Here is a 25092-nt window from a genome sequence, read left to right on the forward strand (position 1 = left end):
CTCTCCCCACGCTCACTCACTCGCTCCTTTTCATCGGGCTGAGGTGCTGGGGAGGTCCCTTTCAACTGGGTGTTGTTGGGACAGACCTGGGAAGGAGGCTGCCTGCCAAACACCTTTGAGAGGTGCCGTCCCTCCCTGTCAGAAAATCATCTCCCTCCTTCACTTCAGTGACAGCCTCAATTGTTCCTTATCCCAGCAGTGAGGGTATGGGGTTGTTAAGGTAGACAATTGGGGAGGGTTTCTTTTTGGTGAACAGTAAGGGGTTTCAATAGTGGGGTACAACACAGTAGGATACAATACAGTGGGTAATCAGTTAACACTGAGGTATAAATGTAACAGGTAGCTAGCGATTTCTATGTAAAGGTGTGTCACAGCAGCATATAACCAACTAACAGTTATGGGTAAAATGTGTTAAATAACAAACAATTTCAGGTAAAAATGTGTCACAGTGGTGTAAATGTAGAATGTGAGGGTATCAGAGAGGAAGAAAGTAACCAATGGGGTTTTATGCTAGAGATTTAAACTTAGTGAGACAGAACAAACAGGCTGCAAGCTTAAGCAGCAGAGAGAGTGTAACAAGGTAAAAAGACACAGAGAAGCTGGGCAGGGGATGTTTGCAGTGGGAAGACAGACAATTACAATTATACAGAACACGGCAAAATCTGCTCTCTGAGCTCACTTAACCAAGACTACACAAGTTAAAACACAATGCACCAATTCTCGCAGCCTAACTTCCAAAGTATAATGCTAAACTTAGCAATGGGTGCACCTTATGCTGAGATAGTTCCAGAGGGCTGAGTGGTGTGTGTCAGGACACAGCTCCAAGAGGGGCAGTGACTGCAGCAGTGGATACAGCTGAAAACAGTCAAGGCAAAGCCCACAGGAGCAGAACTTAGCAGCAGCACAAACTTATTTTCAGTGGCAGAGTGCCACGGGGTTTAAGAGAGGTTTTAAAACACAGACCAAGGTTTAGCTTGAGTCTGTGTGCTGAGAGACAGAGCCAGCAGCCAGGATGCAGGGGTTGTTTGTAAGATAGGTTTTAGGACACAGACCAAGGTTTAGCTTGAGTCTGTGTGCTGGGGAGACAGAGCCAGCAGCTAAAATAATAAAATAAAAGTATAGAAAGTCTCACAGAGGGATTCTTACCATCCCCCAAGGCAGCAGCAGAGGCAGAAACAGCAAGCACATCAGAAGGCTCGGTACAGTCTTGATAATCAGGAGATCTCTCAGGCAGCAATTTGTTCTTCGTGGGGGGGGGGTTTAAAAACGGGGATACGCTCAAAAATAAAACGAGAGCAGAGAAAGGACCCCCAGAACCCCTGGTTGATCAGACCAGGCAGCAATGCAAGAACCTTTCTGAAGTCTGTTCAAAAAATGTCTGTTTTTAAAGGCAAACCCTGGCAGCTTCCCGCCAGTTACTCTGATTGGCTCCCCCTCTTACAGGGAGGAGGGAGGCAGAGAAAAAACTGCAGGCAGCCACAGAGGCATGTTTGGACTAGCCCTGAGCCCAGAGGTATGACTCATGCCCAGGATCCTAAAAACACAATAGGTCTTGCAGCTCTGGACAGTGGCCACCCTACACCAAGCCCAGGTTTTAACAAGGTGATACCAGGACTAACCCTTTGAACAGGGCAGTGGTCCCACTTAGCATAAGTGGCCATCCCTTTGAGAAGGGCAATGGCTCTGGTTAGACAACAAGGCCCTCCCTTTGAGAAGGGCAGAGGCCCTGGTAAACAACTTAACAGCCAGGGAGGGGCGGCCATAGAGGAGAACAAGAACAAAATGGAGTAAGGGGACAGCTTTAAGAAACAAAATGGAGCTGTAACAGACAGGATATATTACAGGGTAACAGTGTAATGGAGGACATGGCAGGGCAGTGGCAACAAGGTGCCTTTGGTACTTGTCATTTAAAATCCAATTAGGGAGGGCAATACATGCTGAAGGATTTATCAAAACACAGGGCACAGCCTGTAAAATAAACCCCAACATCCAATCAATACCACATTCCCAAGCATGGGTCCCACAAATTTCTTCCTGCTAGTGTATAATTCTTTGTTTCTCCACCAGGCTGAGTTCTTAATGTCCTTTCTAGTCAGGAATTCCTGGACTTTGGCAATTTCGGTGGAGCAAGTGTCCCTTCTTTTTCCCCGAAACAATCGTGGTAGGGCATCCTACAGGGGAGAGGTTACCAGCACATCACCCTGTCATGGTTTTGCTTCTTGAAGAAAAATCCAAAGGCACAGTAGGTCTGTCAGTGGACAAGGGAGAGGTTACTAGCACTTCACCTTGTCCTTTTTCCCTGCTGTCCAGAAGGCACAGCAAAGCTAGAAGGAGAAATAGGCCAATCATCAGTAGGAGAATCCTCCCAAGGTGGAGGGGTCTTTTTGCAGTGAGAATCATGGGTCCAGGCAGGTAGTCCTTGGCACTTCATGGAAGTGTTGGTGGTTAACAGGACTCAGAAAGGGCCTTTCCAGTGTGGAGCCAGAGCAGTCTTTCGCTGATGGACCTTTACATAGATCCAGGCTCCTGGTTCCAAGGAGTGGCAGGGCTGCTAGGGTCTTTGGGCAGCGCTTCTTTACTTGTGAGAAAAGAAACCTAACTCATTTCATTGATGCCTGGCAGTGTTTGCAGATCTCATAGCTGCTTGGGCACATTCAAGCCCCACCTTTTCTTGGTTTTCAGCTAAGTCTTAGCTGCGAGCAGTGTCCTTGAATGGGGCCAATGTCTTATCTTTAGACTGAGCATACTAGCTATTTTTTTCCCCCAGTTAATTCGTTCTGTTCTTTTTCCTTCTCCCCTTCTTGGCTTCTTTTAACCTACAAAGGAAACTTCCACTCTTCACTCATACACCTTTTCCCAACAATGAACACATAAACATTGCCACTATACAGTACATTAGTCTTATTATTCAATGTATGCCACATATACCCTTCAGTAAAATAACTTTATTACAGAGCTTTGGAGCAACAAGCCAGGACAAGCACACCCACTTTGAGAGTCCACTCAGTACAACCTCTTGTGTCCAATGGCTTCCCACCCTCCCAGCCCTCTGGCTAGAAATCTGAGGTAGCCAGAAGGATCCCATGTGCAATATGGGAGTGGGTTAACTTTTCATGTCCTTGCTTCCAACGACTGTTGGTATGCAAATTTTAACAAGAATTTTTCCAGTTAAAAGATCTGGCCAATGAAGTTTCTTTTTCTTACTTAAGTAAATGTATTAGACTTTAGTATATCACGTTCTCTGATTTATCCAAACACTTTGTATTCCAAAACTCCACCAGAGAGTTTGCCTGTCCCAAGTCAGGGTAAAGGAGGAGGGTTGGGCGTGGGGCTAGCAACTCCACCCTGTAAAAATCAGCTTGCTACAGAAACGCCAACAATAGAGTTAACAGAGACTTTTAGCCTGGAAAAAGAAGGGTCTTCAACTCGAAGATGCATGGCGCTGGGTGGTGAAAGCCACGAGGAAGCCACTAAGCTGATCACCCTTCTTGCAGCCAGGAGGATTACCATCGGCACATGGAACGTGAGGACCATGTACGAGTCAGGAAAGACAGCGCAGGTTGCAGCAGAGATGAGGAGCAACAACCTGACCCTACTAGGCATTAGCGAGACAAGATGGACGCAAGCTGGACAGAGACGACTGTTGACAGGAGAGCTGTTGCTGTATTCAGGACATGAAGAGAGCGACGCACACTACACACAGGGAGTAGGCTTCATGTTGTCCAAGCAGGCACAGAGAGCACTGATTGGTTGGGAGGCACATGGTCCCAGGATCATCACAGCATCCTTCAGAACTAAAATGAAGAGGATTAAGATGAATGTTGTTCAGTGCTACGCTCCAACCAATGACAGTGAAGAGGAGGACAAAGACTACTTTTACAACAGACTCCAGAAAATATTAGAGACTCTCCCAGACAAAGACATTACCATCCTTATGGGAGACTTTAATGCCAAAATTGGACCTGATAACACCGGATACGAACAAGTCATGGGGACCCATGCTCTGGGAGAGATGAGTGAGAATGGAGAGAGATTTGTGGATCTGTGTGCACTTAACAATCTGGTCATAGGAGGCAGCATCTTTCCTCACAAGTGGATCCACAAGAGTACCTGGGTATCGCCAGCAGGCATGACAGAAAACCAGATCGACCATGTCTGCATTAGCAAGAAGTTCAGAAGATCCTTGCAGGACGTTAGAGTTAGAAGAGGAGCAGGCGTGGCGTCCGACCATCACTTAGTGGTGGCCAGATTGAAGCTGAAGCTGAAGAAGAACTGGATAGACGCGTCAGACAGAAGAGCGAAGTACAACGTCAACCTTCTGAAGGACCATAAGACCAAGGAAGATTTTGGATTGACGCTGAAGAATAAGTTTTCAGTACTACAGGATCGGTCTGAGGAAGAGGAAGACAGTGTACTCAACAGATGGCAGAAAGTGAGAGACACACTTAGGTCAGCATGCCAGGAAGTGCTTGGAATTAGAAACACCAGCAGAAAGAGTGGATCACAGCAGAGTCCTTGACAAAGATAGAAGACAGAAAGAAGAAGAAGGCAGCAGTCAACAACAGCAGGACTAGAGCAGCAAAGGCCAAAACTCAAAAAGAGTATGCTGAAGCCCACAGAGCAGTGAAGAGGAATATTAGGAAGGACAAGAGAGATTATGTGGATGGACTGGCAGCAGAAGCAGAGCAGGCAGCATACAGCGGTAACATGAAACAGCTGTGCGATACTACCAAGCGACTGTCTGGAAAGTTCAGCAAGCCAGAACGTCCCGTTAAAGACAAGCAGGAAAGTCTATAACAGGAATAGAACTACAGATGAACAGATGGGCGGAGCACTTTGAGAACTCCTGAACAGACCAGCATCACCAAATCCACCAGACATCGACCCAGCCAACGAGGACCTCCCAATCAATTGCGATAAACCAACCAGAGACGAGATCAGAAAAGCCATCACCATGATGAAGAACAGGAAGGCGGCTGGACCTGGCGATATCCCAGCAGAGGCCCTGAAAGCAGACCTGGATGCCTCAGTGGAAATGCTGTACCCCTCTTTGAGAAAATATGGGAAGAAGAAGTGATTCCGGCTGACTGGAAAGAGGATATCTCATCAAAATCCCCAAGAAAGGAGACCTCAGCAACTGTGCCAACTATAGAGGAATCACACTCCTGTCGGTGCCAGGAAGGTCTTCAACCGAGTCCTCTTAGAGAGAATGAAGGATGCCGTCGATCCACAGCTACGAGATGAACAGGCAGGTTTCGGAAGAACAGATCATGCACGGACCAGATAGCAACGCTCCGCATCATAGTCGAGCAGTCTATGGGTGGAACTCCTCGTTGTACATCAACTTTGTTGACTATGAGAAAGCATTCGATGGCGTGGATCGAGAGACCCTCTGGAAGCTCCTTCGGCACTATGGCATCCCAGCAAAGGTGGTCAACCTGATCAAGAATTCATCTGACGGCATACACTGTAGAGTGATCCATGGAGGGCAGCTCACAAACAGCTTCCAGGTGCAAACCGGAGTCAGACAAGGATGCTTGTTGTCACCACTTCTCTTTCTTCTCGTCATCGATTGGATTATGAAGACATCCACTTACAAGCGTAGGAATGGAATCCAATGGTCATTGTGGACCCAGCTTGATGACCTGGACTTTTCCGACGACCTTGCACTCCTTTCGCACAGTAAACAGCAGATGCAGAGAAGACCAGCGTAGTGGCAGCCACGTCATCACAGGTTGGCCTCAACATCCACAAGGACAAGACCAAGATCCTTAGGATCAATTCCATCAGCAACGACCCAGTCACACTGAATGGAAGCCCCCTGGAAGAAGTACAGTCCTTCACCTACCTAGGTAGCATCATCGACCAGCAGGGTGGCACAGACGCAGACATCAAAGTAAGGATTGGTAAGGCAAGAGCAGCCTTCTTACAGCTCAAGAACATCTGGAGCTCCAGAGAGCTGTCTTTGGCAATAAAGATTCGACTGTTCAACTCCAACGTGAAATCAGTCTTACTGTATGGAGCTGAAACCTGGAGGACAACCAAAACAACCACCAGGAAGATTAACCTTCATTAATAGCTGCCTCAGAAGGATTCTCCAGATCCGCTGGCCAGACACCATCAGTAACATCCACCTCTTGGAGAGGACCCATCAACTCCCAGCAGAGGAAGAAATTAGAAGGAGAAGGTGGGGCTGGATAGGACATACACTACGCAAGCAGCCAACCAACATCACCAGACAGGCACTGCAGTGGAACCCCCAAGGCAAGCGGAAAAGAGGCCGCCCAAGAAATACCTGGCGACGCGACCTTCAGGTTGATAGCAAAAAAATGGGCTATACCTGGAACCAGCTAGAGCGAATGGCCCAGGATAGAAGACTATGGAGATCTGTTGTTGGCGGCCCATACCCCGGTTGGGGTGACGGGCATGAATGAATGAATGAATTTGTATTCCAAGTTGAATAAAACAAGTATCTGCTTTTTTTTTTATTTAACCCTCCTGTTTGATTTTAAACTAGACTATTTGATGAAAATATTAAACACAGCAATTCTGGCCACGAGACAAACCCCACAAGACAGGACATAGAACACAGAACATAATTCCTATTGTGCCAGTAAATGCATGGTACGTTGAATGCTGTTCAGCTGGCAGCAGTTTTCTCTGATTATCTGAAAGACAAAAAAAACAGAGGTCTACCCTTCTGGGCAGTCAGTCATTGCTTAAAAGATACAAATACCCTTGTTGATTTCAGGCAAAAGAGGGGAATTACCCTGTATTTTCTTGTATATGTTTCATAGGCAGCCCAGGTTTCAGTGGCTTCTACCTTATCAGTTAGCTAATTTGCATTAATGGAGATGCTTTCTGGCTTGCTTCTGGATCCAAAGCTATTCACAGCTTAAAGATTCTTACCTTAAAGGGACATAATTAACTTTACCAGAATTTTGATTGCTTTTACTTTTAACTCCTGCTTTCAAACACTGAAAGAAAATATCACTACTTATAGTGGCCCCTTAGAGCCTAATAGGGTTTTAATTACATAGCACTATATACATTTCTTTAGCTAATTCGACTACATTGTTCATAGCCAAATAATTGCAATCAAATAATTTCTTGCCTGGATTTATTTACAAACATTTCAAAGACACCAAGAACTTTCCTCTTGAGCATTTTACAAAGTTCAACTGCTGTTCCTCTAGCAACTACAGAGTTAACTTCTCACTTCTTCCTTAAATCACTTGCTTGTCTCCCAACAGCCAATTTATCAACTCACATCACCATTTCAAGTATCATTTTCAAGTATTTCTCTTCCATTTTGGTGGCAAAGCCCACCAAACATCTCGATGAGATGGACGTGTTCCCAGGGAATGTCTCAATTACAAAGAATCAACATTTCCCAGCTGAAATAAATGTTCTGCTGGAAAACTTTCTTCTTTTTTTTCTTTCAGAAAGGACTTTTGGCTTCAAATTTTATTTTATTTTTAGACTGTGGCTTTTATGTTTTGTGGCACACAAGCAGACAAGTTAGAAAATATAAAATACTGTTGCTGAAAGTTTGCAATATCTTGTCAATTTGTTTATTAAGACCAGAACAACAGTACATAGGAACCCCAAAATCAGAGGGAGAGAACATAGGCTACTGTCTATAACAGAGAGGCACAACTCACTGGGTACCTGCTGATTGACTGCTGCTAAGTCCCAATTTTGTTCTGCCTTACTGAGCTGCCTAGCATGCAAGCACTTACAGAAACCCTTCCCAACATGTAAAGTCACAGTATTCAATTTTAACACAACTGCAAATACACAGAGCATCAATGGAATAAAATTGTCAGACACATAGAAAAACATAAACTCTTGAGCAATAGTCAACATGGTTTCTGTAAAGGAAATCGTGTCTTACTAATCTATTAGAGTTCTTTGAAGGGGTCAACAAATGTGGACAAGGGGGATCAGGTGGACATAGTGTACTTAGATTTCCAGAAAGCCTTTGACAAGGTCCCTCACCAAAGGCTCTTATGTAAATTAAGCTGTCATGGGATAAAAGGAAAGGTCCTTTCATGGATTGAGAGCTAGGTAATAATTGGAGATATACCAATCTCCTAGAACTGGAAGGGACCTTGAAAGGTCATCAAGTCCAGCCCCCTGCCTTCACTAGCAGGACCAATTTTTGCCCTAGATTCCTAAGTGGCCTCCTCAAGGATTGAGCTCACAAGCCTGAGTTTAGCAGGCCAATGCTCAAACCACGGAGCTATCCCTCCCCTGGTTAAAGGACAGGGAACAAAGGGTAGGAATTAATGGTCAATTCTCAGAATGGAGAGGGGTAACTAGTGGTGTTCCCCAAGGGTCAGTCCTAGGACCAATCCTATTCAATTTATTCATAAATGATCTGGAGAAAGGGGTAAACAGTGAGGTGGCAAAGTTTGCAGATGATACTAAACTACTCAAGATAGTTAAGACCAAAGCAGATTGTGAAGAACTTCAAAAAGCTCTCACAAAACTAAGTGATTGGGCAACAAAATGGCAAATGAAATTTAATGTGGATAAATGTAAAGTAATGCACATTGGAAAAAATAACCCCAACTATACATACAACATGATGGGGGCTAATTTAGCTACAACGAGTCAGGAAAAAGATCTTGGAGTTATCGTGGATAGTTCTCTGAAGATGTCCACGCAGTGTGCAGAGGCAGTCAAAAAAGCAAACAGGATGTTAGGAATCATTAAAAAGGGGATAGAGAATAAGACTGAGAATATATTATTGCCCTTATATAAATCCATGGTACGCCCACACCTCGAATACTGTGTACAGATGTGGTCTCCTCACCTCAAAAAGGATATGCTAGCACTAGAAAGGTTCAGAAAGAGCAACTAAAATGATTAGGGGTTTAGAGAGGGTCCCATATGAGGAAAGATTAAAGAGGCTAGGACTCTTCAGTTTGGAAAAGAGAAGACTAAGGGGACATGATAGAGTTATATAAAATCATGAGTGATGTTGAGAAAGTGGATAAGGAAAAGTTATTTACTTATTCCCATAATACAAGAACTAGGGTCACCAAATGAAATTAATAGGCAGCAGGTTTAAAACAAATAAAGGAAGTTCTTCTTCACGCAGTGTACAGTCAACTTGTGGAACTCCTTACCTGAGGAGGTTGTGAAGGCTAGGACTATAACAATGTTTAAAAGGGGACTGGATACATTCATGGTGGCTAAGTCCATAAATGGCTATTAGCCAGGATGGGTAAGAATGGTGTCCCTAGCCTCTGTTCGTCAGAGGATGGAGATGGATGGCAGGAGAGAGATCACTTGATCATTGCCTGTTAGGTTCACTCCCTCAGGGGCACCTGGCATTGGCCACTGTCGGTAGACAGATACTGGGCTAGATGGACCTTTGGTCTGACCCGGTCTGACCTTTCTTATGTTCTTAACATTTTCTGTTGTACAAGGTCTCTCCTTTTTTGGAACCCTTGTTTCTAAAAAAGCCATGCGAGACTTGAATCAAATTTCAGTGACTAATTATCATGTGTGTGGCATCATCATTAATGCGTGTTCTATGTAGTTAGGTTATTGTCTTCTTTAGGAAATTTGGGGAAACAGGAGCCCTGGGAAACCCTGTTCCCCTCATACACACTGCACATTTGCTGCTACCTGGTGCTGGCTGAGCAGTAGCATTGTGACATCAGAGAGGATCCACCACTCAGCACCCCGTCCCTCCAGTTCATTTGCAGCCCAGCTCAGCCCCGGTCCCTTTCGCCAGCTGGGGCCGGGCAGCTCCCCTGCGCTGCGATCCAGCACCGGGCACCGCGGAGCACCGGGCAGGCTGTGCAGGGTGGGGAGGGATACTCGCATTGCTGACACCTGCCTGCCTCAGGGCTTTCTCCGTGCCCGCCGCGAGGATCGCGAGGGAGGGCAGCAGCGTGCCGCTGAGAGCCGTGTCCAATTGGCCGGGTGGCTGCCTGCAGACAGCACGGGGGAGAGAACCAGACAGCCCTGTAACGCCGCCGCTGCTCGGGACCCGGATCCACGCTGCTGTGCCACCGAGACCCATCAAGTGCCACGGGAGCGGGGGACACACACCCCACCCCATGGAAGTGTCAGGGGCTGCTCGGGCTGGGAGCCCGGCGGAGAGTCCAGCTGGGGAGAGGCTCAAAGGGGGGGGGGTAAAAACGTTGCACCAAAAATATGAAAAAGTTGCCAGACAAAAACCCTTTAATTACAGCTCGGACGGGCCCCTCCGGAGCAGGGGCGGGGCCAGCCGCGGTCCGCCGCAGGGCAGCAGCAGCAGCAGGAGCAGGAGCGGGCGGCGCGAGACGGCTCCCGGGGATTCCCTGCTCGCGCCGCTGCCGGGGGGAGCCGCCGCTGCTGCGAGCTGGTGCGCGGGGTGGAGGGGTGTCCTCGCGGGCGGGGCTCGCGCCCAGAGCGCTGACACTGTCCGTTCGGAACTGTCACGCCGCGCGGCCGGGCCGCCCCACTTGTGACGTCACCGCCCTCTGCCCCCTCCCCCCCCGCCCACCCAGCGTGGTCACCGGGGCTCGCACTGTCGCCGCGGCAACCACCAAAACAAACGTTCTCCGCACGTGGGGCGGGAGGGGTAAGGATGGGCCGTGACGCAAACAAAGCAGCTGGCTGGCAGCGCGCGGCAATGACGTCACCGAGGAGGAGTCCGCGACGCAGGGCGGCTCCTCCCCGCCCCGCTCGCGGGCAGCGACCCAGCGCCTCGCGCACCTGTGCTGGAGGAGGCGGCGGCGGATGCAGGGACGGGACGGAGGGGCAGGGACGGATGGAGACAGGGGACAGGACAGAGGACAGGGCTGGGGATGCAGGGACGGGACGGAGGGGACGAAGGGGCAGGGACGGATGGAGACAGGACAGGACAGAGGACAGGGCTGGGGATGCAGGGATGGGACGGAGGGGACGAAGGGGCAGGGACGGATGGACAGAGGGGACGACAGAGAGGACAAGGATGGAGAGACGCAGGAAGGGAGTGAAGGATGGATGGAGCGGGAGGGTGACCAGATCGCAGCGTGAACTATCAGGCCACGTTGGTGGAGCTGGGGAGACAGACAGACACAGGTGCGCAGCCCGTTTGGGAGCCAGAGGCACACTGGTCCGCCTGGCCGTGTGCTACCAGCGTGCCCTTTCCTATGTGCCCTAAGGCATTCCTATGTTATTCCATAACATTCCTATGTGCCATAACATTCTTATGTGCTGAATAAGAGCACATAACATTCCTGTGTTCCCCTCCCAGCACCAGGAGGGTGTGTGTGTGCCCTTTCCTATTCTTATGTGCTGATCAGTACTGTGGTAGCAGAACTGAAACTGAAAAGGTAGCAGGCAGGACTATGCACAAGAGAAAGGGATGTAGACCTGCCCTTTGTACCCTGCAGGACCTGTGGTCACAGGCCCTTCCTAATTTGGGGAACCAAGGAATATAAAAGTAATCTCTTGTAAATTGAACCAATGTTGTCTGACTGCTAGAGTTGGAATCTTGATACTAATTTTCCTAATGATTGTAAGTTATTTACAGTCACCTGGCTGGCCTTTGAGGACTGACAAATCACAGCCAAGCTCTTTGATTTTTGGGAAGGCCCCAGATCATTTTGCAGCTGGAGTGGGCAGCACCACTCAGGCTACCGTTGATACACTAGGACTATCACAAGTTCTTCTGCTGAGCATCCAGCATGACGTTTGACCACAAAAGGGGCAGACAAATAGAAGAGGCAATATAGTATGTAGTGGGCTCAGGGATGAGAACAAAGGACTAATCCTAGCGTTGACACTGGCTCCCACTGTGGCCCTGGTCAAATCACATAGGCCAAAATTTCCATACTTGAGTGCCTATAGTTATGTACCTAAATCATTGACTTTAATAGGGTATTAGAGCAGTGGAAGCTACTCCAGCCATTGATCTTTTCCCATTTTGCAAAATGATGATCTACAGTGCATCATTGTGTCCCCCCTTGCAGGATTCCCAGCACCCACGTGTTACTCATGTGGGTATTGAACATAAAATTTTCCCCATGCAAAAATACATTTTGTTTTCAAACAATCCAAGGACTTAGTTGACACGGAGAATTTTTTTAGAAAAAGGGCAAAATAGCTTGACATTTCAAAAGAAATCACTGTTTAATTTTCTTTATAGTTCAAACATTATTTTAAAGGAGTTGAACTCAGATGTTCCTGAGGTTTAACAATGACTTGTATACATAGCTCCCAGAATGGAACCTGTGCAAACAAAAAATAAACAATAATAGTGTCTTTTAAATTCACTGTATTTTTAAAGACACACAGAGGAGAATCAGCCAGGCTGATTCATTGTATTTACCCTGTGCTGATGAAGGAATTAGAGACAATAACAGAGCTTGACAAAACCAGCTAAAGCCACCAAACCAACTGGAGGGTTAAATCTATCAATCAGCAGTAAATATGAAATATAGGGGGGTGGGATCAGGGCGATGCCCTGGGGAGAAGCCCAGAGAACTCCTCTTCCCCAATTGTCAGAAGAGGGAAGGTGCTGGGATTTTTATCCAAATGCCCTCCCTGAGTCCTGTTTAGAGATTCAGGTTCTTTAACATTATAGCTGTCCCAAGTTTGCATAGTGCAATGCTTGAATTTACATGAAGAGAAAGTAGAGAGTAAGTAGTAAAGTTCTTCCAATTTTAAACTAGATGTATATTAAATTAAATCTGTGCTAATTAATCAGATGCATAAAAGTATTTAAGACAACAGCTCAGCCCCTCTCACCCACCCTCTCTCCATCACCATTGTCAACTTTCTCTGGATGTGTTTTTATGGATAAACTGAACTGATCTGACTGGCTGAATCAAACAATAAGTTGTTCTAAACGAATCACGATGCTTCAGGTCAATAACTGTTTGGGAAACATCTGTTACGTTACTGCTTCAACATTCAGCTGAGAAAATTATTAGATATATATTCTGATAATTTGAACAGAAACAAAGTCATCGTAACAGAACATTGAGAGAGGATCAAAGCCTTAGGTTTTGAAAATAAATATCACACGTCAACATTTTTTCCATAAATGCTTGGCAGCGGAGACCATTATCCTAAGATAACATTCTCCAGCAGAGAGATGATCTCTTAATTAGAGCAATATGTAAACTACTTTAGGATGCTTGATATAAATCCTGCAAACTGATTCATTGATACTTTTACTAAGATGAATTTTGATATCATGGGATGAAATCCTGGCCCCACTGCCACACCCCTCCCTTGCTGGGCTAATGTCCTGCCCTGGCCAGGCACTTTGGAGGTTTGAGCTACTCCTGTGGATCACCCCACTCAAGGAGCGTTCGTTCTAGGAAGCAAGCCGGCTAGACAGGAAAACATCAGGCGCTGCTGCTCCCAATGCTACACTCAGTTTTTCAGAAATTAGTCGACTTTATGGCCAGAAGAGACCATTAGAGCATCTAATCTGACCCCTGCATATCACAGGCCTCCTGTATGCAGGCCCGCCCAGAGGGGGCAAATGGGGCAATTGCCCCAGGCCCAGCAGGGAGCCCCACGAGAGTTTTCGGGGCCCCTGGGCAGGGTCCTTCACTCGCTCCGGGGCCCTGGAAAACTCTCATGGGACCAGGCCCCAGAGCTTCTTCGCTCCCGGTCTTTGCCTGCCAGGGGTCCTTCCTCTCTGGGACAGAAGGACACCCCCCACCACCACCGAATTACCGCGAGCGGAACCTGCGCCGGAGTGCAGCGGGTCTTCGGCGGGGGTCCTTCGTTCGGGACCCGCCACTGAAGTGCCCCAAAGGCCCGTGGTGGGGCTGCACTTCGAGGCGGGTCCCGCCGGCGGTAATTCGGCGGTGGGGGCCCCGCTGTGGGTCTTTGGGGCACTTTGGCAGCGGGTCCCGGGCGGAAGGACTCTCCGCCGCTAACTTACCGCCAAGCGGGGCCCCCGCCACCGAAGACCCTGGACCCCGGAATCCTCTGGGCGGCCCTCGATTTAACAGGGGTTTGTTTCAACTTATTGCCCGATTAAAATCTATGGCTAAAGGCAGCCACTGTTGTTAGTACTTGTACCTGTGTTTGGTGCCACCTCCTTTCCCTTTGGCCTTGTAGTTGACCAAGGGCAAAGCTGAACATCTCCTCAGATACCAGGGAGTGTTTATGTCCATTCCTGCGAGCTACACCGGGGTTTGATGTTGCTGCTTTCAATCCTCTGGCTCTGCCGGGATAAGGAACAATTCAGGCTGTCACTGAACTGAAGGAGGAAGATCAGTTTTTGACAGGGAGAGGGACGCCTCCTCTTAAAGGTGTTTGGCTGGCTGGCAGTCCTGATCCCCAGATCTCGCCCGTGGGGCTCCAGCAGTTTGGGGACCGGATCTCTCCCTTGGCCCCACCTGCTGCCTCCAGGCGCTCCTCCCCAGGGGCCCCAGCAGTGCAGCACAGCTGAGCAGCATCTGCCTGCTCGCTCCAGTGGCTGTCGGCCCCTCCCCATGGCAGGGCAGGGTGGGGCTGGGCCTCCATGCGCTGCCCCACCCGAGCCCCTGCAGCCAATGGGACACTGCGGGGTGATGCCCGGGGCAGCAGAACGTTGAGGCCCCAGCCCACCCCACCTTGGAGACCCAGGTAGCGCCTGACTCCCTCCCAGAGCCTGCACCACCACCCCTCCCCACATACCCCCTCCTCCTGCAAACTCCTCCCAGAGCCTGCAGCCCGGTCCACACACACCTGCCCCAACTCCCTCCACAGCCTGCACCCTCTCCCTCCACACACCCTCCTGCCCACCTAATCTCCCTCCCAGATCCTGCCCCCCCACCCCTCCTCCTGTTCCCCCTACTCCCTCCCCCACCCCAGAGCCTGCACCCAACACCCAAACTCCCAGAGCCGTACAAGGAATTTGTGTGCCCGAGGCAGAGGCCAGCTCAGGCTCTTTGGCTGCGGGTCCTTGATCCCTGTCGGAGGAAGGACCTGCCACTGAATTGCCACCGCCGCTTCATTCATCCTTCGGTGGCAATTCAGCAGTGGGTCCCTGAGTCCCTCTCGGAGGTAAGGACCCACTGACGAACTGCCGCCGAAGAAGTGGCAGCGGGCGCCTCTGATCGGGGTAGAGCTGCGCCCCTCCACTTTCTGCATCCGAGGCAAGGGCCTCACTCGCCTCGCCCATGTTACGGTGCTGCAAACTCCAGCCCAGAGCCTGCACCCCAGAACCCCACCCCCACCCAAACTCCCTTCCAGAGACCAGCCTCTCACCCCTTCTGCACCCAAACTCCCCCAGAGGCTGCACCCTCCTGCACCCCAATCCCCAGCCCCAGCCCAGGGCCTGCACCTAGACCTCCTCCCCTCACCCAAACTCCCTCCCAGAGCCTTAGGTAGGTGGGGTGGAGTTTTGGGGGCTGGTTCTGGGCAGTATGAGTGACATTATTGGCCCACTGGGAGGATTGGAGGACTGGCCTGGCCTAAGGTAAATTGAGGTTGAGACCCTGCTTTAAGGGATTGGAGCAATGCTGGAGAGACTGACGGGCAGGGAGCTGGGAGCTGTGTGTGCTCCAAGGAGAGTTGTTGTGCTCTGGTGACACAGAGCGGGGGTGGGAGTTTGTAAGCTGTGGTGTTTGTATAGAGATAAAGTTTACTAACCCCAGGTTAAAAACTGTTCCTGCTCTGGGCTATACAGGATGTTCTCTGTTGAGAGTATAGCTCAGTGGGTGAATGTTTCCCTGTAGGGTAATGGGTTCCTAGTTCCACTCCAAATGAGTCCCTTAAAGAAACTTTTTCAAATGAAAATCGATTTCAACACCCATCTCAGTATGTTCAGGAGTTCGCTGAAGTTGAGGGGGCTTGAAATGAATTTAAACACTATTTTCCTATGCAAATGAATAAAGACCTAGCAGAGCTGCCCAGCAGCTGAATTCAGTTCAGTCCTCAGCGTCTCTAAGAGGACACTCGGTAGCTGAGGCATGTGGGACACCTCTGGGATGATGACAGGAGAAAAAATGCTGGATTCAATGAAAGCTGAGACCATAGGAGGAGAAGGTGAATGGCAACACCACACATAGTCATAACACTCAGACACGGGGCTTCACTGTCACTACCCTGTGTTTTCCATCATTTATATCCAGGGTGAAAGTAACTTACAGGACTTACCGGTACTGCCGGAGTCCCGAGGGGCGTGGCCTCATCCAGAAGGGCGTGGCCTCATCTGGAAGGGCGTGGCCTCTCAAGATTTAAAGGCCCTGGAGTACCAGCTGTGGCTGGGAGACCAAGGGCCTTTAAATGAACCAGGGCCTCCCAGCTGCAGAGGTAGCCCTTTAAATTCTGGCCCCAGCCCAGCCACCAGAGCCGCGGCCGGGATTCAAAGGGCTCTGGGCTGACCGCAGCCGCAGCAGCCCAGAGCCCTTTAAATCTGGCCCCAGCCTGGCCGCCGGAGCCGCGGGTGGGGGGTTTAAAGGGCTCTGGGCTGCCAGCTGTGGCGGGGAGCCTAGAGCCCTTTCAATCCCCACAGCAAAAGCCGGTGCAGTCCGGCCGCGTATTGGCTCTTGCCGCTATGCCGTACCAGCTTGTACCAGCTTACTTTCACCTCTGTTTCTATCCTAAGGAACACACCTCCCCTCCCCACGCACTGTCACACACAACCTTCTCCTTGAGCCCCATCAGCCCTCCCCACACACGCCACGGGACACAGCCTCTCGGTGACTCACCCGATGGGGCTTGTCTCTGCATCTCCCCAACAGGGGGCACGGAGCCAGAAAGGGCCACAGGAGACCAGTGGAGCTAGGCAGGGATAGAAAGACTTCCCCTCCCTTTCCTTCCCCTCCTGAGTCCCGTTAATCTCACCCATCAGATGCTCCAGCACCAGGTGGGCTCAAAGCACCAACCTTCCCTGAGCAACGGAAGGGGAACCAGCTCTTTCACATGGAAGGAGGCTCCCCACCTCTGCTGCTGCCATTCTGCAGCCTTTCATATGGATTTGTATTAGCTAATGCAACCCCCCCACTCCTCTAATCCAGCCATGAAACATGGAGACAAGCTCCTGAAAGCAGGGCCCAGTGGTGCAATGGGTTAGTGCCCAGGACTTACAGAGCAGTGCTGAGTGGAGTGATGCTGAGGTTGTGAGTTCAAACCTCACCTGCAGCCCTAGTTTCCTTTAAGCAAATGGCTTCTGCCAATCAGTTTGCCCTGCAGAAAATACAATTCCTGCTCAGAAGACACTGAGGTCCCCTTGCTTTACAGAGAGGCAGGGCAGATTCCACAGATCTACCAGGCTCTGCCCTCCACCAGCTGCCTGTGTCAGGAGGGTCAGGCAGAGCCCAGAGCACTGCCCTGACTCCCCCTCAGTCTTTGCTCCCCAAACCACCTGTGTGCTCACCCACTTCGCTGTGAGACTCAAACCCTGCCTGGCTTGCTGTATGCTGGTGTGGTTTTCATCTGTCACGTTGATGTGCATGTGGGTCCTGTGTGATTTTGGTGGATGTCTTGCATAGTTCTGTGTGCATGGATGTGTGTATGATTTTGCATTAATATTGTTTTTTGCTTTGTATTCTTTTGATATGTGGGTTTTGTGTTTCCTGTTGTGGGCTTTTGCTGTATTTTTGGTGTGGATTTGTTCTTTCTATATTTTGTGAGGTTTTCCTTTTTGTGTATATGGCTCTGTGTGCTGTGTGGGTTTGGTTTTTGTTATGTCTGTGTGGGCCTGTGCAGTGTGTGATTTTCTCATTCTCTGTGTGCGTGTTTGTCTCTCTGTTTGTATCTTCATGTGTAAATTCACTGGAACTTTTCAAAATCTGCACAGCTTTGCCAATTTTCACCAGGAATTTTCTCCATTAACAAATTCTCACTTGTTCCCTACCCGTTGGTTGTTCCCTACCCGTTGGTGACCATTGCCCCAGGGGCCTGTCAGTCTCAGGGTCCTGATTTCCCATTGGCCCTTCCCCCTTCTATTGGGACTGGGAACTAGCCAACCAAACCCCACTAAGTTTTAGTAAAGGGCCAACAGTCCCTTACACAAGCCAGCCCTGTGAGAGTCTCCAATGTCCCGAGAGACCAATACAAGCTGGTCCCATGGTGTAAAGGGCAGCACTCAGGACTCTGAATCCTGCAATCTGAGTTCAAATCTCAGTGGGACCTTGTGTTAGCTGGTGGTAAAGATCTGGTGCTCAAAGTGCTTTCCTGTCTCCAGCTATACAAAAGTGGGTCATTTCCCTCCTGCTGGTTAACTCCTTTTCCCCACCAGAGCCAGGTCTTTGGTGGGGGTTTAGAAAGTGGCTCTGGTGGTTGGGATTCTCACTGCTTCACCTGATGCCCACAAGTCTGGTGCTTGTAGCCACACTTTTCCTCTTGCTCACATGGCACTTGAAGAAAGCAGTGCCAGGGCCAGGCTTGATAGGCAGGAGGAGGCAGAGTCCCAGGCTGGAGCCCAGCACACCTCTCCTCCTCTGGGCACCTGGAGCAGAGGCGGCTGGTGCTGACAGCTCGAGGGAAGGCTTATAAGCCACAGAGCGACTGAGGGCAGGGCTAGACGAGGCAGGACCATGCCTATGTGTGGCCAGCAGACAGGCAACAAGACTCCCGGCCAGCCTGCTCCCTGCCATGCCAAACCCCCACTGAAGGCCACCCGCAGACCACCATGCGGGGTGGCTGCTGATGCTCTGTGTCCAACATCAGTAGACGGTAGGAAAGCAGGGCCAGCCCCCCTGGTGGGGCCTCTTACCGTTCCCATACTCCATGCTCACTTTTGCAGTGGGGCAGGAGATGTTATCCCAGAGGCTTTTCTCCAGCTGGTGAGAAGCAGAGAAACATCCAGGCTCCCAAGGCGCTATGTAGCAACCCCCCTCAAGCACAGGGACAGAGGGAAACTGCTCCACACGCTAGCCCGGGCAGCCGTCCATTTCCTTTGGGAATTCAGGAATAGCAAAGGCTAGACTGGAAGCACCTGGGGCTCATGCCCCAGCCTTTGTGACATCCAACCCCCAACTCCTTCCCGGGGCTCTAGCTGAAGGCAGAGCATTGGCCTGAGCGGCCAAGAAGAGGTTCCAGATTTGAAAGGAGCAGGACTTTCAGCACGAAGGTAAAACTGCATCAACACAACCACAAAGGGACTTGACCCCTCAAGTTCTTAATTCAAAGTCAGGCACCTTATCCGTTAAGCCATGCGGGCGCCTACTTCATGCACTTCTTTGGAAAAGGTGGACACTGTGGGTACGTCTACACTACGGGACTATTCCGAATTTGCATAAACCGGTTTTGTAAAACAGATTTTATAAAATCAGTGCGTGACCACACTAAACACATTAAATCGGTGGTGTGCGTCCATGGTCCGAGGCTAGCGTCGATTTCTGGAGCGTTGCACTGTGGGTAGCTATCCCGTAGCTATCCCATAGTTCCCACAGCCTCCCCCGCCCCTTGGCATTTCCGGGTTGAGATCCCAGTGCCTGATGGGGCAAAAATCATTTTCGCGGGTGGTTCTGGGTACAGCCTCACCCCTCCCTCCCTCCCTGACAGCGGCAGACAACCGTTTCGCGCCTTTTTTGCTTGGTGAACCGTGCAGACGCCATAGCACAGCAAGCATGGACCCTGCTCAGCTCCATACCGCAATCGTGGATGTTTTAAACACCTCGCGCACTCTCGTGCAGTATATGCTGAACCAGGACCTTCGAACCGAGGCGAGTAAGAGGCGGATACGGCAGCGGCGATGACAGTGATGAGGACGTGGACACAGAATTATCTCAAACCGCGGGCCCGGCGCTTTGGAGATCCTGATGGTAATGGGGCAGATTCTATCCATTGAACGCCGATTTTGGGCCGGAAACAAGCACTGACTGGTGGGACCGCATTGTGTTGCAGGTGTGGGACGATTCCCAGTGGCTGCGAAACTTTCGCATGCGTAAGGGCACTTTCATGGAACTTTGTGACTTGCTTGCCCCTGCCCTGAAACGCCATAATACCAAGATGAGCAGCCCTCACAGTAGAGAAGCGAGTGGCGATAGCCCTGTGGAAGCTTGCAACGCCAGACAGCTACCGGTCAGTCGGGAATCAATTTGGAGTTGGAAAATCTACTGTGGGGGCTGCTGTGATGCAAGTAGCCAAAGCAATCACTAAGCTGCTGCTACGAAAGGTTGTGACTCTGGGAAACGTGCAGGCCATAGTGGATGGCTTTGCTGCAATGGGATTCCCTAACTGTGGGGGGGCGATAGATGGAACCCATATCCCTATCTTGGCACCGCAGCACCAGGGCACCCAGTACGTAAACCGGAAGGGGTACTTTTCAATGGTGCTGCAAGCACTGGTGGATCACAAGGGACGTTTCACAAACATCCACGCGGGATGGCCAGGGAGGGTTCATGACGCTCGCGTATTCAGAAGCACTACTCTGTTTAAAGGGCTGCAGCAAGGGACTTACTTCCCAGACTAGAAAATAACAGTTGGGGATGTTGAAATGCCTGTCGTTATCCTGGGGGACCCAGCCTACCCCTTGATGCCATGGCTCATGAAGCCATACACAGGCAGCCTGGACAGTGGTCAGGATCTGTTCAATTACAGGCTGAGCAAGTGCAGAATGGTGGTGGAATGTGCATTTGGCCGTTTAAAGGCTCGCTGGCGCACATTACTGACTCGCTCAGACCTCAGCCAAACCAATGTCCCCTATGTTATTGCTGCTTGCTGTATTCTCCACAATCTCTGTGAGAGTAAGGGGGAGACCTTTATGGCGGGGTGGGAGGCTGAGGCAAATCACCTGGCCGCTGATTACGCGCAGCCAGACACCAGGGAGATTAGAAGAGCACACCAGGAAGCGGTGCGAGCTTTGAAAACGAGCTTCATCAATGGCCAGGGTACAGTGTGACTGCTGTGTTTGTTGATGAACACCCAACCCCCTTGATTGACTCAGTCCCTGTAAGCAACTCCCCTCCCCTTCAGTACAGCTTACTTATGCAAATAAAGTCACTCTCATTTAAAAGCATGAATTCTTTATTGATTCATTATAAAAGAGGAGAGAAGTAAGGGTGTGCTTTGGGAGGAGGAAAGGAGGGATGGAGAAGGCCATTAAAAAAATTCAGAGTAACGGCATCCTTCTGGTTGGGCTGTCCACGGGGTGGAGTGGGCGGGTGCAGAGCCTCCCCACGCGTTCTTACACGTCTGGGTGAGGAGGCTAAGGAACATGGTGAGGGGGGAGGGTGGTTATACAGGGGCTGCAGCGGCACTCTGTGATCCTGCTGCCGTTCCTGAAGCTCCACAAGACGCCGGAGCATGTCAGTTTGATCACGCAGCAGCCCCAGAGTTGCATCCCGCCACCGCTGATCTTCCTGCCGCCACCGCTGATTTTCCTGCCGGTCTTCCTGCCGCCACCTCTCATCTCGGTTGTCCCTCCTGTCCTCACGTTCACTGGCCTCTTTCCTGTAATTTGAAACCACGTCCTTCCACTCATTCAGATGAGCTCTTTCATTGCGTGTAACTTCCATAATATCCGAGAACATCTCATCTCGCGTCTTCTTTTCCTCCGCCTTATCTGTGCTAGCCTTTGGGATGGAGGAGGGACGCTTGAAAAATTTGCAGCTGCATGAGGAGATAAATATTTAGAAAGATACATTTTACAGAACAATGGTTATACTGTTTCACAGTGAACATCACTATTCACCTAGCACATGTGATTTCCCTACAAGGTCGCATGTTTCATCTTAAGAGTGACCGCTTGCAGCTCTGGGTTTACAGATCTCACAGACACATCAGGTCAGGCATCAGAATTCAGCTTGCATGCGGCCATGGTAAGCCACTGTCTCAGTGATTTACCCCTCCCCCAACGCATGGCTAATACCACGCTAGCTCCTGCTAATCAACAACCTTCCCCTCCCCCACCCACGGTGACCAAACAGAAAAGATCATCGGCATTTCACTCCTCCCCTCCCCCCGCTTCGCTACGTGCAGGAAAGTGTTTTTTTTAAGCTGCTGCATTCCACGAAACCAGTAGAAAAATGGCCACCCCCCTTACTTAAATTCCTGATTTTTAACCAGGTTATCTGAACGATATCACTTTGCTGAGGATAACAGAACAAGATAAGAGCGGATGCTTCTTGAATGCCAGCAGTCCCGGGACCATACGCTGCGATGCTTTGCCATGCAATGATACCTGATTACTTGCTACATGCATGGCATGGTAAAGTGTCCTACCATGGTGGGCGGAACAAGGATGCCTTGCCCAGAAACCTTCTGCAAAGGCTTCTGGAGTACCTACAGGAGCGCTTCATCGAGATGTCCCTGGAGGATTTCCTCTCAATCCCGGACATGTTAACAAACTTTTCTAAGTAACTATACTGTCTGCGAATGCATCCCAAGTCCTCTGGGCAAATCAATCATTAAAAAAGGCTTGCTTAAAAAACACTGTTTGCTATTTGCAAAGGTACACTCACCAGAGCTCCCTTCCAGGGCGTCATTCTCTGGAATAGTTGATTGTGAGGGCTGGGAGCAGGGTAATTCCGTCAGGGTGATAAAAAGCTCCTGGCTGCTGGGGTTCACGGAGTGCTGTGTGCTCTCTGCGAGGTCTTCCTCTTCTTCTTCCTCTTCATCTTCCCCATCTGCATAATCCTCAGACATGGCAGAGATTACAACCCCCACCTCGGAATCCACGGTCAGGGGTGGGGTACTTGTGGCGCAGCCCCTAAAATTGCATGCAGCTCATCATAGAAGCGGCATGTTTTTCGACCTGCCCTGGACCTTCCGTTTGCTTCTTTGGTTTTCTGGTAGGCTTGTCTGAGCTCCTTAACTTTCACTCTGCACTGCACGGAGTCCCTGCTGTGGCCTTTAGCCGTCATAGCCTTAGAAATTCTTTCAAATACTTTTTCATTTCGTCTTTTGGAACGCAGTTCTGTTAGCACTGAATCCTCTCCCCATATAGCGATCAGATCCAGTACCTCCCGAGCGGTCCATGCTGGGGCTCTTTTTCGATTCTCAGGAGACTGCATTGTTAACTGTGCTGATGAGCTGTGCGTGGTCACCTGTGATGATGAGCTCTCCACGCTGTCGAAGCAGGAAATGAATTTCAAAAGTTCGCGGGGCTTTTCCTGTCTACCTGGCCAGTGCATCCGAGTTGAGAATGCTGTCCAGAGCGGTCAGTGGTGCACTGTGGGATAGCTCCCGGAGGCCAATACCGTCGATTGCGGCCACACTAACCCTATTCCGATATGTTAATACCGATATTAGCGCTACTCCTCTCGTCGGGCAGGAGTACAGAAACCGATTTAAAGAGCCATTAAAATCGATATAAGGTGCCTCCTAGTGTGGGACGGTTGTGGCGTTAAATCAGTTTTACGCTCGTAAAACCGATTTAAACGCCTAGTGTAGACCAGGCCTGTGTTTCTTGGGTCACCTATTGAGGGGCGAGACTCTCTGGCACAAGAAGTCGAGTTCCCAGTGAGATGTGAGACTTAATTATACGGGGCCAGGTGCAGGGCTTTGACAGGGAGGCTCAGGCATGGGGGATTGGGGTGCAGCGGACGGACCGGCTGTCTAGCTGTGGAGATTTAGTCGCACTGAGGCACAGGAGGGAGGAGGAGGAGGAATCCTGCTGACAGGCAGTGGCTGTGCAGAAAGAGGAGGAGTTCTGGGGACTTTCTTTTGCCTCTCTTTTGCCTGCCTGCTCACTCCTGTGGTGAACGGTGAAGATGCTCTTAACAAGCCCAGGTCGCTCAGTTGGTAGAGCATCAGGCTTTTAATCTGAGGGGCCAGGGTTCAAGCCCCTGTCTGCGTGCTCAGCTTTTAAGTTGCCTTGTGTTCCAGGAGCCAAATTCTGTTTACAGCCACATGCGGATTCCCAGAAGCTGTGGCCATTTCCTGGAAAGGCTCCTTTCCTTAGCGATCAGGAGAGAGGTCACATCCACAGGAGCAGGTGTAGAAAGCACAGTCTCTGGCTGCCAGGAAGCGGTGTGCCAACATAGTGTTCTCTACAATGGCGTTTAGATCGGGATAATTTACGTGGCTCAGCACCCCCAGTTCCAGCACCTCTGCCCAGGCAGCTCCCCCAGCCTGACACACACACACAGCCCCTGCATCCTCCTCAGCCCAGAGGTGAGCCCCCAGCTGAGTGGGGAATCAGAACCCCCCGAAATTACCCTGGGACCAGCATGATCTGCCTCCGCCCTGCCCTGCTCTGCATGTATTCGGAGTGAGTCGGTTTCCCTGTCCTGCCATGTGTCTCTTCTCCTCCCCAGTTCCTTCCAAACCACCCCATTTCCCCTGCACCCCGGGCTGGGTCTCTGCCAACCCCCCGTCTCCCCACCGGCCCCCCAAATCTCCCGGCCCCAACCGGTCGATAGGGCTGGATCCCTCCCTCCCCCCTTCTCCCCTCAGTTCCTGCCTCTGGGGGTCTATGGAGATGGGTCTCTCCCCCGCCATCCCCTCTCCTGCCCCCCCATATCCCGCTGCCCCTATGGGTCTATGGGGCTGGGTCTCTCCCCTCATCCCCTTCCCCAATATCTCCCTGCCCCAGGCTGTGACGTGCTATGACGTGTGCTGGGGCTGTGCCGTGTGCTGGGGCCAGGGCCGGCTCCAGGGTTTTTGCCGCCCCAAGCGGCAGGAAAAAAAAAATCTGTGATCACAATCGGCGGCAGCTCCACTGCACCACTTTCTTCTTCAGCAGCAATTCAGTGGCAGGTCCTTCCCTCCAAGAGGGACCCACTGCCGAATTGCTGCCAAAGACTCCGACATGCCGCCCCTTCCCCTGGGCTGCCCCAAGCACCTGCTTGCTGAGCTGGTGCCTGGAGCCGGCCCTGGCTGGGGCTGTGACGTGCTGGGACCTGCTCACTCCCCGAGGGCAACTCACTCACTTGAAACCAGCAGGACAGAAGGTGTCACGTGTCCATGGGCGGGGTTATGCAGATGAGCAGTGTCTGGCGGCAGTAGGGAGAGCAGCGAGATGAACCGAAGGAGCCGGCGGAGAAAATTCTCTGCGTGTGGACAGAATTCCACCAGTTTTCTCTGTGTTGGGGGTGGGGGCAGATTTCTTGATATCACAGCCCCTGGGAGGGTTTGAATCATAAGTCCAAAGTGGGAGAACAACTCCCCCACTTGTGCTCAGTCTCCACTAGGGGCTGGGCTGGGATCACTAGGGAGGAAGCACAGGAAAAACAGTTTCCCCTATGGAACCCAGGAGTCCTG

The 25092-nt window shown here is 50.6% G+C and overlaps 1 non-coding gene across 1 annotated transcript; it reads left to right on the forward strand.

The window, feature by feature from the left end:
• Positions 1-18003: 18003 nt before the first annotated feature.
• TRNAQ-CUG lies at positions 18004-18075 on the forward strand. Its single transcript has one exon. It is a non-coding gene; the product is annotated as a tRNA-Gln (tRNA).
• Positions 18076-25092: the final 7017 nt, after the last annotated feature.

This window comes from Mauremys reevesii, linkage group 17, assembly GCF_016161935.1.
Source record: "Mauremys reevesii isolate NIE-2019 linkage group 17, ASM1616193v1, whole genome shotgun sequence".
Lineage (NCBI taxonomy): Eukaryota > Metazoa > Chordata > Testudines > Geoemydidae > Mauremys > Mauremys reevesii.